General features: G+C 38.7%; 1 protein-coding gene across 4 annotated transcripts in view; it reads right to left on the bottom strand.

Moving 5' to 3' along the window:
- Rad51b (RAD51 paralog B) overlaps nucleotides 1–15061 on the bottom strand; it is a 517654-nt gene that overhangs the window by 286747 nt on the left and 215846 nt on the right. The window lies entirely within an intron of this gene.

Raw genomic sequence — 15061 nt, 5'->3', positions numbered from 1 at the left:
CCAAAGATTGCCGTATTTCCTCTGGAAGCAAAAAATCACCCATTTCTAGAATCCACTTGTTATTAAGGAATGGCAACTATAAAATTATCTGTATAGCCTTATGTTAATTAAATTAAGTCTTAACTTCCTCATAAATGAAAAGGAAATATACCTTCTATAGACATTTTTAAGGTAGTTTGTTTAGTATTTATTTATTTATTCATTCATTCATTCATTTATATTTGCCAGTCGTGGGGCTTGAGACTCTTTTTTTTTTTTTTTTGGCCAGTCCTGGGGCTTGGACTCAGGGCCTGAGCACTGTCCCTGGCTAGCACTCTGCCACTTGAGCCACAGTGCCACTTCTGGCCATTTTCTGTATATGTGGTGCTGTAGAATCGAACCCAGGACTTCATGTATGGGAGCGGAGCACTCTTGCCACTAGGCCATATTCCCAGGCCCTCTTATAGACATTTCTTTTTGCCTGATCAGAGTCCCTTTTTGGAGAGGAGGCTGAAGTATCCAGGCTTCCTTTAGAGGAAATAGCTCTAACTCTCAATCCAAATCATGTACCAAGGTTAGGGCCACAAACCAGATTAAACTATGAAATAAATTTGCCCTCCAGACCTTACTCTCTAGTGTAGGAAAAGGGCATGCGACCAATGCTGGACCAATCAGACTCAGTTCTGAGATTTCTGCTGGAGTTAATCAGAGAGAGTCATCTCCTTTTTGTTTAGATGCTAAGCTAGTAGAGTATAAGCCTGGAGCATCTGAGTGGGGAAAGTCTGAACATTATCAAAGCCAACCCAATGGAAAGCAGAGTCAACAAAGACAAACCCCACTGAAATGACCCTTAATAATGGAAGTCATATCTACCCCTAGATATGTAATGTTGATTTTAGCAAGCTAATTCCCTTTCATTTTAAATTAAATTTGAATTTTATCAGTTAGGATGGAAGAAATCAATCCAATAAAATATCTATCTCAAATAGCTGTTGAAAGGACAAAACAAAATAATGAACATAATAATCAGCCTGTAAAAGAACTTCCTTCCTCTGACACCCAATTAATAGAAAGCAAAACAAACACAATTATACAAGAACTCAAAACACAATACAGTAAAGATCCAACAACAAAACTTCTGAATTAGCTTTGACTTCTTTTCAACAAACTATTAGACAGTCTAAAAGAGTTTCAATTCATGAAGCTAAAACCCCTCCTATGTTTCTTATCAGCAAGCCAATGAATAGTACTTGCAAACTGTTTAGTATGCTATTTTGTTTTCGATGGCTAATGTTAAGGGATTCATTATAAAGGTTGCATTGGTTTAGTGTATATTACTGCCAGATGGCTGAAGGAAAATACTTATAGTTAATACATTAAAACAAAATAACAGGGCTGGAACTAGCAGAAATCAAGTGAAGTACCTGCCCCAGAAGTAGAGGATGCCCAAAACTTCACTTGCAATATTTTAAAAGTCAAGATCAAACCAACAATCAACAGTACGACAAAAAAAATAAATTGGATTCCTGAATATTTTTAGTTTTGCCATACTATCTAAGTCCCTGGGGTTCTATCATTATATGTCACTTCTATTGCTATGATATTTGCATACACAAACCATTGTTTTCTGTAAAGGAAATGGAGTAACACTATTGAGGAGTTTCATACATTTGAAAGACAAGTGTTACAAAATACATAGGTGTTCAAGTACAGTAACTGATTTTAAGCTCACTTCATTACAAGGACACTTTTCAGTTGGTTTGGCTTACCTAAAGAAGACAGCAAGAAGGAAGAAAATTAAACACATCTGTGGATCACTGGAAGTGAACAGTATATCTTGGTATTTCAGAGGTTTGAAATCTAAACCATTTACTTGGCAGATGCAAAAATTATTTCAGTATTACACTGAAAAAATTATACCATTTGGGCCCTGTCCATAATGCCACAGGCATAGATGGTGCAACTGCTAGCTCACTTACAGAGTATTTTTATAGCATTTACCAAGTCATTATAACTTCATCTACTAAGACATTTTCCTTCCGATTCATACAATGGTTCTTGTTCACTGAGTTTAGTCAAGACATGTTAAGATGGGGTGGGAGAAGAAAAAGAAAATAAAGAAGGCCGTATGAAGGGTGTGGTTGAGACTCATCTGCCACAAGCTCCTCTTCCTGAATGTTGCCTATTATTCATTTCCTGGGATACATCAGGGCAAAAGCTCTTTCCTTCTATGGGCTCAAAACAAGCCAGCTGTGGCTTGAGTTCTCTTTCCCAGCTACCCAGACTCTTGGATGAACAGTTTAACATTTTATGTAAGAAGTAGACTCTTCTCTAGCTTCATAAATAAGAGAGGACCAGAGCTACCCAATACCTGGCTCCTGTGGCTGACAAACCAAACACAAAGAAACAAACCCACATCGAAAGAAAACAAACAGGATTGAGTCATATTTTAAATTTGACCGCTTCTAAACTAAGAAGATAGAATGAGAATATACAAACTCTGCATCCTTAATCCCCAAATCAAAAATATTTTCAGAGCCACGATTAATGTCACAAGTGAAAAATTTCACACCTGACCTTGTGTGATTTGTGGCAGACAAGACACAAGCACACAAAAAGTATTGTATAAAATTATCTCCAGACTAAGTGTATTTGAAACACAAAGTTAAATTTGGGCCCCATCTCCAAGATATCATTTTGTGTATACACAAACATTCCAAACCTACACCCCCTCCCCGCCCCCCACATAATCTGAAATCAAAACACTACCAGTCCCAAGTGTTCACATCAGGGATTCCACACTCAGCCATCACAGACTAGCTCTGTTTCGCATAGATGATTTACTTCAGGATAATCTTTTCTCATCTATTAGTTAATTAACATGGTCCAAAGATGTCTAAGATTCTTTTTTAAGTCCAAAAATATCAGACAACCCAATTCCTTACATTTTATTCCATTACTTCTTTCCTGCCACCTCTTTCCCATAATATGCTTTAAAATGTGAAGCTTGTATTGATTAGCTTATGGAAAAACTAGTGAAATCCAAAGCAGAAAAAAGCAAGTATTCATACACAGCACTCACTTACGAGTGTAGATTAAACAATTTTAAAAGAGGAAGAAGAACAAGAGGAGGAGGAGGGAGGAGGAAGGAGAAAGAGGAAGAGGAGAGAAGCAGCAGCAGCAGTTGCAGCTGCTGCCACCACCACCACCAGGCACTGGTGTGTCACACCTGTAATCCTAGCTAATGGCGGGGGGGGGGGGGGGCGGGGGGGGCTGAGATCTGAGGATCAAAGTGGTACAGTGCTAGTCTTGAGCAAAATTGCTCAGGGACAGCTCCTAGCCCCTGAGTTCAAGCCCTAGGAATGACAAAAGGGAAGAGGAGGAGGGGGAGGGGGAGGGGGAGGAGGAGGAGGAGGAGGAGGAGATTATCTAGTTATCTAAATCTAGCTTAACCAGTCAGAGCATTTTCAGAGACACAAAAATAGTTGTTTATGGAAACAAATATAATGGACAGTAGATATACATTCCCAAATAATTCACGAATAAATCACTTAGTATGAAATGATCCTATTAGGATAAAATCAAATATGAGTTATAGGGTTTACACTAAGAAAATCCTTAACCTTTTCTGGCCCTATTGTAAGTACAACTTAATTGCCAAACGAAGACCCACTCAGGACAAGAAAAGCTGATGTGAGTCTCATCAAGACTGAGATAATTTTCCTCAAGTTCTTCCTTGACTTAAACAATGCTCTAGAAAGCTGATGGATAAGTAGATAAAGGGAGGATCAATATTTCTCACAAACAGGCATGGAAAAACTATAAATAGAAACTAAGGACACTCCAGTAGCAAAGCATTCTGAAACTTTAAAACCTGAAGCCCAAAAGCCATTCTCTGTAAAGACGAACATCTTCCATTCTGCAAGGGCTCTGTCAACACCGCCAACCTCAAACACTTAGCTCACCAAAAAATGTGATGACGCAGGAAATTGTCTGGAAACAAACAAACAGAAACAGCATTCTCTCTCTCTCTCCCTGGAATGGTACAGCCACAACACAGCAGTGTTGGGAGAGCAAACAGCATGTTAGGGCTTAATTAGAAATTCTGTTTAATTGTTCCACTCTAAGTCCCTTTTCTAAGAAGTACACAGGAGAGAGGGAGGGAGAGGGGGAAAGAAGGAGAGGGAGGCAAAGGGTGAGGGATGGAGGGAGGGAGAGAGGAAGAGGAGGAGGGAAAGAAAGGAAGGAAGGGTAAAGGGAGGGAAAGAAAAGGAAGAGAGAGGGAGAGTGAAGAAGGAAGAGGAAGAGAGGAGGAGGGAAAGACAGAAAAAAGGAGAAGGAGGGGAGAGACTTCTAAGTTCTTATCTAACTCTTCACTAGTTCTTTAAAGTTTGGGGTTTTGTTTGTTTTCTTGCCAGTCCTAGGGCTTGGACTCAGGGCCTGAGCACTGTCCCTGGCTTCTTTTTGCTCAAGGCTAGCACTCTGCCACTTGAGCCACAGCGCTACTTCCGGCTTCTTCTGTTTATATGGTGCTGAGGAATCGAACCCAGGGATCATTTCCTTTTTAATGTGACAATCTTTAAAATTTATCATTCTAGGAGTACATACATGTTTTCCCCTCAAACTCAATAATCTACCCATTGATATGGTCCACAACATGTACAGGGAAATTTGTTATATAAATGCTTGTTAAGGATGTGAGTGAGAGGAAGAACATATAATGGTAATTCTGAAATTAATTTTCTTCTCAATTTATGATAAAACATGATGTTTACATCAGAGACTCTCTGTTTTACTACAATTTCTATATCAATATTAAAAACCTAAAAGAAGATCCCTAGAAAATGTTGGTTTCTGACCAAGATGGAGTATAAGTAATAAATTTGATCTTGCCACCTAAAAACAACTAAAATGACCAGGTACCAGTGGCTTACACCTATAATTCTAGCTACTCAGGAGGCTGAAATCTAAGACTCTTAGTTCAAGCCACCTGGGCAGGAAAGACATGACATTCATATCTCCAATTAACCATCAAAAAAGCTGGAAGTGAAGTGGTAGAGTACAGCCTTGAGTGACAAAAAGCTAAGGGACAGAACCCAGGCTCCAAGTTCAAGCCCCAGTATTGCCACAAAAACAAACAACAAAAAAGTGTAACAAACAGTAGAAGAAATGTATCCAATGCCTAACATATGAAACTGTAACCTGTCTGTACATCACTTTGACAATAAATAAGAAAAAAAAAAGAAAAAGAATACTGAAAAAAAATAAAAACAAAGCATGCAACTTTATTTTTTGCAAGACCACAACATCACAGGGGCAATGAAAGGCAATGATCCTCAAGTGGCAGGAAACAAAAAAAAAGGAGAACTATATGATTACCCTAAATTACTAGAACTTCTGGGTTGTGGTGCAGGCAGAGGGAATCCAGGTGCAATCAACAGACTCCCCAAGCTGGGGAGACGTCCCTGAGGATCTGGAGAAAAAGGCGGCTAAAGTTCATGAAAAGTGTCCCTCAAATACTCAATGTAGTAAAGATTTATAGACACATGTGAGGAAAATGTGTAAGGCTAGAAAAAGAATGACCTGAGAGATAAGGTAGTACACTTGCATGAAACCAGGAATAATGACCATGCCTACCAACAAGACTGGAAAGCTTCATCATTTATAAAGCACAGGGCAAAACTGGAGAGGATTAGCTTTGAAATAAATGGTTCTAGTCCTGCCTAAACACAAATCTCACAAGATCCAAGGAATCAAATGGTTTCCATATAATTTAATTGCATCTCAAAGCTTAAAAGTCATAAAAATACAAAGAAGGTAAAATTCATGTCTGATATCTAGTCAAAAATAACCAAGGCATGCCAAGAGCCAAGAAAATAATTAGGAGAAAAGCCAATCGAACTGGATTAAGAACTGATAATACACAGAAAAGGTGGAACAAAGAGTGAACAAATACAACAGTGGTACTCACTAGACACTATGTGGAAATACATTTATGGGTGGGGATGGGAAGGAAAACTGGGAGAGAGTGAGGGAAGGGAAGACATGGTTGAGAAAGAATTTTACTCATTACCTAACCCATGTAACTGTAACCCCTCTGTATATCACCTCTACAATAACAATAAAAATGTTTTGTTTTTTTTATTTTACTCTTTATTTTTATGTTGTTTATTTTTTTGTGTGTGCACAGTGAGACATTCACAATTATTTATACTTTTTTTTTTTTTTTTTTTTTTTTTTTTTTTTTGCCAGTCCTGGGCTTGGAGTCAGGGCCTGGGCATTGTCCCTGGCTTCTTTTTGCTCAAGGCTAGCATTCTACCAATGGATCCACAGCACCACTTCTGGCTTTTTTGATGTATATTGTATTGGGGAACAGAACCCAGGGCTTTATGATTGCTAGACAAGCACTCTACCGCTAAAGACACATTCCCAGCCCTATGCCTTTATCATTTATATTTACATAAAGTAGTTTTATAAACCCAAATGCAAGATTATACTTATGCTTGTGAAGTTACTTTGATTGGTGATCCTTACTTGAGTTACTGTATATTATCCTTATATTTCAACTTGAATCATTTCTTTTTTATTATATTTATTATACTATATAATTACAATAATTGACCTTTGTATTTAATATAAACATGGAGGCAGATTATTTTCTTTTTTTTCACATTTCCTTTCACAATTTCTTCACATATTCACAAATTTCTATTGCACATTTCTTACCTTACCTATGCAACCATAATCCTTCTGCATATCACATTGACAATAAAATTAAATTATAATTTTTCTACTGTAATTTCTTTTTTTTTTCTCAAATTTTTATTATCAAACTGACGTACAGAGAGGTTACAGTATCATACGTTGGGCATTGGATACATTTCTTGTACTGTTTGTTGCCTTGTCCCTCATGCCCCCCTCCCTCCCCCCCTTCCCCCCCCCCTCAGTTGTTCAGTTCACTTACAGCAAACAGTTTTGCAAGTAAATATATATCAGTGGTTTGCTTGAGGATGATAAGGTGGGGAAATATGAAAGACATTGTAAAGGTCATGTAGATAATAGCTTTTTCCAGAAAACTCTGTGAAGAAATTTATTCACTGTCTTTCATATGAATCTCTAACCCCTCTGTATCACACTTTGACAAGAAAAAAAAGAAAACTCTGTGAAATGAAACCTAAAAGAAGATCCGTAGAAAATGTTGGTTTCTGACCAAGATGGAGTATAAGTAATAAGTTTGATCTTGCCACCTAAAAACAACTAAAATGACCAGGTATGAGTGGCTTACACCTATAATTCTAGCTACTCAGGAGGATGAAATCTAAGACTCTTAGTTCAAGCCACCATGGGCAGGAAAGACATTGTTGGATGCCAATTATGACTCAGTATAGTTTTTAAATTTTTTTATTTTAAAGTTACCTTGTTTTACCTTTTTTGGTTCCATGTTTTATTCTTTAATCACAATAGTTGTGTTCTCTGTTAAGTGCCTCTTCATAATAGCTTAACACTACCTCATTCCTCATTAAGTTGAACATATTTATTGAAATATTGCTTAGGAATTGAAGCATTGCCTAGGTAATACTGAGTACTTTAGAATGGATGTCAGATAACTGAGATATTACTGATAATAAAGAAATGTACTGGCAGGTGTTATTTACATTGTTAGAGTGGGAAAAGGCTTGGGGAATGAATAAGTAAGGAAAGCCCATTTTAAGATGACGATAGCTTCTTCCAGAAAACTCTGTGAAATGATTAAGGGTGGACATGATATCATGAGCCTGTGGTCCCATCTACTCAGGAGATAAATGTAGGAGTAATGCAATCTGAAGCCAGGCCAGGTACAAGTGTGAGACCTTATCTGAAAAACAAACTAAAAGTAGTATGTGACTCAAATAACAGACTTCTTGCCTAGCAAAAGGCAGGCCTTGAGTTCAATCCTCAGAATTAAAAAAAAAAGTAAATAAGTAAAGGTTAATATGTCACAATTCCAAGCAGAACACAGAAGAAACCAAACACAAGATTTAATTCTTTTTTTAAGTTTTTAAAATATTTTATCAGGGCTGGGGATATGGCCTAGTGGCTAGAGTGCCTGCCTCGTATTCATGAGGCCCTGGGTTCAATTCTCCAGCACCACATATACAGAAAATGGCCAGAAGTGGTGCTGTGGCTCAAGTGGCAGAGTGCTAGCCTTGAGCAAAAAGAAGCCAGGGACAGTGCTCAGGCCCTGAGTCCAAGGCCCAGGACTGGCCAAAAAAAAAAATTATCAAAAATATTTAAATTTTCTTGTAATCTTTTCATTTATCAAATTTCAACATATTCAATCTCAAAGGGAGGACACAAGGTTACAGAAGAGTTTGTTTGATACAATGAATACCACAACACATCTATTCATGGTATGCATTCTATACGAAAATAGCATGGCCCAGTCTCATTCAATTGGACTGTTTTGCTTCAGTTTATACATCTCAGTTAATTTTTTTCCAAAACTTATCAACTTTGGCAATTGCCCCTTAAGGGCCAGAAACCTCCGGCTGCTATGCCTCAAGCAGAATAAGACTCTTGGAGAAATTCTTTTGCTACCACAACTATTTGAGTGTGGTTCTAAGTGGTGAGTCTCAGTGCTTGCCAAATTCCTCGGGGCTGATCCCATAGGGATAAACCCAAAATATAGCCAAATAGAACCTACTACTTCCTGGCCATATTTGATTATACAATATCTCTCCAAAATCATGCTTGTTTTTAATCATAAAGACACTGCTACCCTAAGGCTCTTAATCTATGATATTAGGTACAAACAGGAACAAGGAACATCCATACCATTTTTAGGCTGCACTTCACTGTTACTCAACTAAAAACTCAATCAAAACCTCCTAGGAATGATTATAGCCTTTACTCACCTAAATATGGTTATGGGATAAATTATATCCTTTGAAAATTCCCTGACAATTAAGGGGCCCTTAACAAGAGTCTATAACATGACAGGTACAACATACTACCCCTTTCTAGTTGTAATTTTTTTTTTTAATTTAAGAGACCCACTATATTACCCATCTTGGCCTTGAACTACCAGACTCAAGAGATGTTACTGCCTAGTGGCCCCTTTAAAGGCCTGTGCCATTGCTCCTAGCATATTGTACTTAAATTCTGTCTGAAATCTAAACCATGGCTCTTTCTTCTAAGCTTTTTCTTTATTAGAGAAACCAAATTCTTTCTGTCTAGTTTCCTTCAAGATCCTTCTTTCAGGCTTAAGTGCATTCCAGGCAGTCAACAACATCTAGGCAATGTGAGAGGGGCCCTTAACAGAAATTCCTCGAATTTCCTCTTTTGAAGCTTCTAAACTTCTCTTCTTGCTTGTAGTCTTTGCTAATAAGACCATTTTAGCTTTTGTTTCATAACCCCATTCTTTTCTTCCATACTGTAAAGCTCAACAATTAAGTCCTGATTTCTTTTAACAAAACAGTCCTGGTCCCTCTCATGTCTAATATAACTTCTACCTATACTCCAAACAGGCATGTATAATTTTACATTGAAACTGTTCCTCATAAAGTTCAGTAAGTATCAGAATAATAGTAAATATCTCAAATTTCTGAAAAATGTAAAAGAAAAATCTATACAGATTATATATCTAGATTTACAAGCTAATGTTGAGCTAAATAAAAAGCAGAAGCCAGATCCAAGAATACGCCAGATGTCTTCTTTGGGTAAGTTCAACTTATGCAAAAGTTGACAAGACACACTGTAGCTAAGTATAAATGAAAGCCATAAAGGAAAGGAAATGCATGAATCACAGTTATGGTATAAATAATTTCAAGAATTCATTCCAGACAACTCACTCCATGTATACATCAATACTAACTTTAGAAAGTCACTACTGAAGAAGAGAGACTCAGACTACTCAATAAGATATCTACTTAAAATCATTTAAATTCTCACATTCTGTTGAACAGAATATGTATAATAGGTATTTTGTGTAAGTTATGTAATTTCATATTCACATAAGGCTGTAAGCCTGGGCTCTCGTGGGACTGTGATCTTGGTTTAATCTATTTCTGTTGCCTTTGTTTCTCATCCAGAAAATGAGGTGGTTAGATAACAAAAATATAAATGCATTTCCAATTCTAATATTTTACCATGATTCTATAAATTGTATACAATGCAAAAAATGCAATGGAGAGAAAAATAGTAATTTTATCAAATAGAATTCACATCTGAATTTACCATCAAGAAATATTTTAAGCAGGGTACCGAAGACTCATATCTGCAATTCTAGCTACGTAGGGGACCAAAAACAGGAGGATCATGGTTTGGGCTACTCTAAGCAGAAAATCTCACAAGACCCCTTTTTAACCAATAAGTGGCACCGTGGTGGGGGTCTGTTATCCCAAGCTAAATGCTGGATGCTGAAATGAGAAGGGTCACGGTTCCAAGTCAGCTTAGACATAAACGTTCTGAGACTCTATCTTCATAGACGGGAAGCTACATACAGTTGCACCCCTGTAATCTCAGGGAAAACAGGAAGCCTAAAGTAGGCAGATGGTGGCTCATGAAGTTAGCAAAGCCTTATCCTAAAAATAACCAGTGATAAAGTTGGAAGTATGCTTCAGTAGTATCACGTCAGTCTAGAAGGCATGAGGCCCTGAGTTCAAAAGTAGAATTACCTCTAAAAAGTAATATTTAAATGTGATAATATACATAAAATACATACAGACATGAGAAAACACTGATGTCTGATACAGACATGTTTTGAGTTTTTATTATATGAGGTTCTGAAGCCTATTGTAGAGTTCCTCTTATAAACAGAACTGTGGCTTGTCCCTGTCAGGTACCCCTGTCAGGGGTACAATAGTTCATAAAGGTTCCACAGTAATAGACAGAAGAATAATCTATTGTATCTAGAAAATTTCTCCTCATCAACCAAAGACAATGGCCTAGTACAAAAGACAATGACTGCGTGGGGCTTTTGTTTTGTTTTGCTTTCAACATTCAGAACCGTAAGTCAATTTATGCACAGTGTTATAATTAAAAACCTTCATAACACATGGTGTCTCCTTATATTCTGCCAAAATTCTTCAGATTTCCTGATTCTTCCATGGTTTTCTAAAATGATGAGAACTAAGTTCCTTGTTGCTCAGCTGCCATCACTAAGAGCCAATGGGAGATGTATGCAACCATGCTCTATGGGATAACATCACAGGCCAGAGGTGAACAAAACACCACCACAGCTGGGGCTGAACAAACAACAAATGGCCAAGAGCTCTCTGACCCTTGGGAGACTTCATGGCTTAGGACAGATCTTTAGAGCTCAGTAGGGGTCAAATTTCTAAACTTGGGAGTGTAGAACATCTCTTGTTATATCTTAAGCTCGCTCAACTGATTAATAGTGTTCTGTGTGAAAGAAGAAAAGATGAAGAAGAAGAACAAGAGTCTGGCAGAAGACCAAAGACAAATCAAGTCTTTGACAGGATGTTCAAAGACAAAAATGCCGAAGACTGTACAGAGGAAAAAAAAAACTCCCCAAAGAGGGAACAAAAGAGGGAGGGCATAGGAGGGGTAAAAATGAAAGCCATCAGTCCTAATTTTTGTCAAGGCAGGAGAGTACAGACTGCCTGTACACCAGAGAAAAAGTGACTTGCTCCTGACAGAGTTCACACACCCTTATACCACCCTGCCACCAAGCCCGCCTGCATGAGCTTCCTCTGAAGATTGTAACCACTTCCCAAAGTCCTGAGATGCAACAGCCAGGATACACCGACAGCTGGAAGGAAGGGAATTAGGCATGGCCTTGGCATAAATAGAAGGGTAGCCAAAAGGAACAGTATGAAGGCAGAAAGACAATTTTCCTGTGCGGTTTGTGTATGTGGTATGGAGAACTCAAAATAAGAGCTAGCCAAAGTTCTGGGCCTTGATGGCCTGAAGGATTTGGCAGGCTTGGCCTTTCTCATGGCAGGAGGGCCAGGAAATGAAGCTTTCAGCTTCAGTGTTTTTCTCACTGTTAGCATTTTCATGTTCAACCACTGGCCCATTTTGTATTTTCTTCTTTTTTGGGGATTAGCACATCCATGTGGTAAAAATCCATTTGGGTTAAGACCACCGGGTGCTGCATTTCCTCACATACCATATTTGTCAACTAGGGCCTTCAAGAACATGGAATTCTGACACTGTAAAACAAACAGTAGGATTAGCTGTTCTGCAGGAGACCTTCGAGGCCATCTAAACCAGTCTCCTTTTACAGATTGGGATGCGACTATGAAGGAAAGTGATATTAAGAGAGCAGCGGAGTTGGGATGCTGACCCAAAAATCCCACTCCCAGCCAGCCAGGCCTGTCCAAAGAAATCACAATAGTTCCTTGGGGCTCAGCTGCAGGCAATAAGACTGCAAATAATCTACTCCTAGTCCCCATTTTAATAGTGATTTGATAAGAATTGGCTACTCTTTCTCCACTTTCTGATAGAAAATTTGCACATTAAGTTTGGTATTTATCCAAAACATTTTTTTCTCCAAAAAGAGAAACAAATTTGGGGACATACATTACTTACATCCCTATAGAAAAGGAAGACTAAGAGAAGGAGGAGGAAGAGGAGGAGGAAGAAGCAACAACAGCTAAAACCAAGCAGAATGCATGTCAGTAAACACTTAGATTTTGTTTATTCTCACTTTCCATGTACAATTGCCACATACATAAGTCATGAAGGTAATACTCCTCACACTGCAGCCTATGTATATACTATCATGTTGATTTAAAATGTAGCAGGATGGTTTCAGACCCAGAAGACATCTTTTAAGTTAAACTAAGCAGGTATTAAAACTCAAGTACTTCTGACTCAAGGAACAAGTTGGAAAAATCAGAGGAAAAATATTTTGAGAGTAAGTAGAATGAAAACAAAGAAGAAAATTTATGGCAAAACTGAACTTATTACAAAAGTTATTTCACAGTTCTTCCTTTGTGCCTATGGAAAAGATTTTTTTTTTTTTTTTTTGGCCAGTCCTGGGCTTTGGACTCAGGGCCTGAGCACTGTCCCTGGCTTCTTCCCGCTCAAGGCTAGCACTCTGCCACTTGAGCCACAGCGCCGCTTCTGGCCGTTTTCTGTATATGTGGTGCTGGGGAATCGAACCTAGGGCCTCGTGTATCCGAGGCAGGCACTCTTGCCACTAGGCTATATCCCCAGCCCCTCGGAAAAGATTTTTGATAACAAGAGAAACTGCATATTGAGAAATAATTAACTCTGACCAGGTGCTGATGGCTCAGGCCTGTAATCCTAGCTACTCTAGAGGGGGAAAGCTGAGAATCCTGGTTCAAAGCCAGCCTAGGCAGGAAAATCCATGACTTTTTGTTGTTGTCATTAGTCCTGTCCCTAGCTTCTTTTTGCTCAAAGGTAGCACTCTACCACTTGAGCCACAGCACAATTTCTGGCTTTTTCTGTTTATGTGGTGCTAAAGAATAGAACCCAGGGCTTTATGCATGCTAGGCAAGCACTCTACCACTAAGCCACATTCCTAGTCCTCCATGAGACTCTTATCTCCAAGAAACCACCTGAAAACCAGAAGTAGAGTTGTGGCTCAAAGTGGTAGAGTACTAACCTTGAGCAAAACTCTCAGGAAGAGCACCCAGGCCCTGAATTCAAGTCCCATAACTGAGAAAGAAAGGAGGGAGGGAGGGAGGGAGGGAGGGAGAGAGAGAGAGAGAGAGAGAGAGAGAGAGAGAGAGAGAGAGAGGGGAGGGAGGGAGGGAGGGAGGGAGGGAGGCCTGCCGGGCCGAGCGGGAGGGAGGGAGGGAGGGAAGGAAGGAAGGAAGGAAGGAAGGAAGGAAGGAAGGAAGGAAGGAAGGAAGGAAAGAAGGACCCACCCACAGAGGGCTTAGAATCATGAAGAGGACTTGGTGAGAGTCAAGAGTACATAGAAATATGCTAGTGTGGCAGGGATGTGGCCAAAAGGGAACCTTACTACACTATCGGTGGAGGGTAAACTTGTTCAGCCACTCTGGAAAGCAGTGTGGAGGTTCTTCAAAGGGCTAAACATAGAGCTCCCCTATGACTCAGCAACCCCGCTTTTGGGCATCTACCCAAAAGATTACAAGCAAGATCACACTAAAGCTACCAGCACAACTATGTTCATTGCAACACAATTTGCCATAGCTAAAATATGGAACCAACCCAGATGCCCCTCAGTAGATAAATGAATCAAGAAAATGTGGTACACATATACAATGGCATTCTATGCTTCCATCAGAAAGAATGATATTGCCCTATTTGTAAGGAAATGGAAAGACTTGGAAAAAATAATATTAAGTGAAGTGAGCCAGACTCAAAGAAACATAGACTCTATGGTTTTCCTCATTGGTAATAATTAGTACATGTCTAGGATAGTCCTAGCAGAAGATCACAATAGCTAGTATATATGAACACATAAGATGATGCTAAGAGAAATTAACTCCAAGTTATGGAAATAAGTGGTTTATCATTGTTGTTGTCACTTTCAACATACCAAGTGAAATTGTGCCTTTTTCTTTTGTCTTTCTTCCCCATGGCTTTACCCTTGATGTCACTGTAACTGATTTTGGTACCCTGGGTATTGTATATATGTTTATAGGAAGTAGGGAAGGGAAGGGGAACATCAAAATGGAGAGACAAAGGTAAAGGCAAACCAATGCAACAACAATACTTACAAGACAATATGCCATAAACCAACTGTACAACTCAGGGTGGGGAGGGGAGGAATTGGGGAGGGGAAAAGTAGGAGAATAATGAGGGAGGAGGTAACAAGTTTGATAAGAAATATACTCATTGCCTCATGTATGAAACTGTAATCCTTCTGTACATCACTTTGACAATAAATAAATTATAAAAAAAAGAAGAAATATGCCAGTGTGTATCCACCAAGTCATAACAGTATAATCTATCATCTCTCAAACTGGTTTGTTTTACACTAAAACTTTTCTTCAGTACTATGGAAACTATCTCATCTGACATTAAGGAAAACAACACTTCACTGATTAGCTCAATAACCTAAGTTTTCCTTCCTCCTATACATTTCAACTTAGATATTCTGTAGTATATCTTTACCATGAAATACCACATCCCTACATAT

Source organism: Perognathus longimembris, chromosome 14, assembly GCF_023159225.1.
Source record: "Perognathus longimembris pacificus isolate PPM17 chromosome 14, ASM2315922v1, whole genome shotgun sequence".
NCBI lineage: Eukaryota > Metazoa > Chordata > Mammalia > Rodentia > Heteromyidae > Perognathus > Perognathus longimembris.
This window is presented reverse-complemented; position numbering and strand designations above follow the sequence as displayed.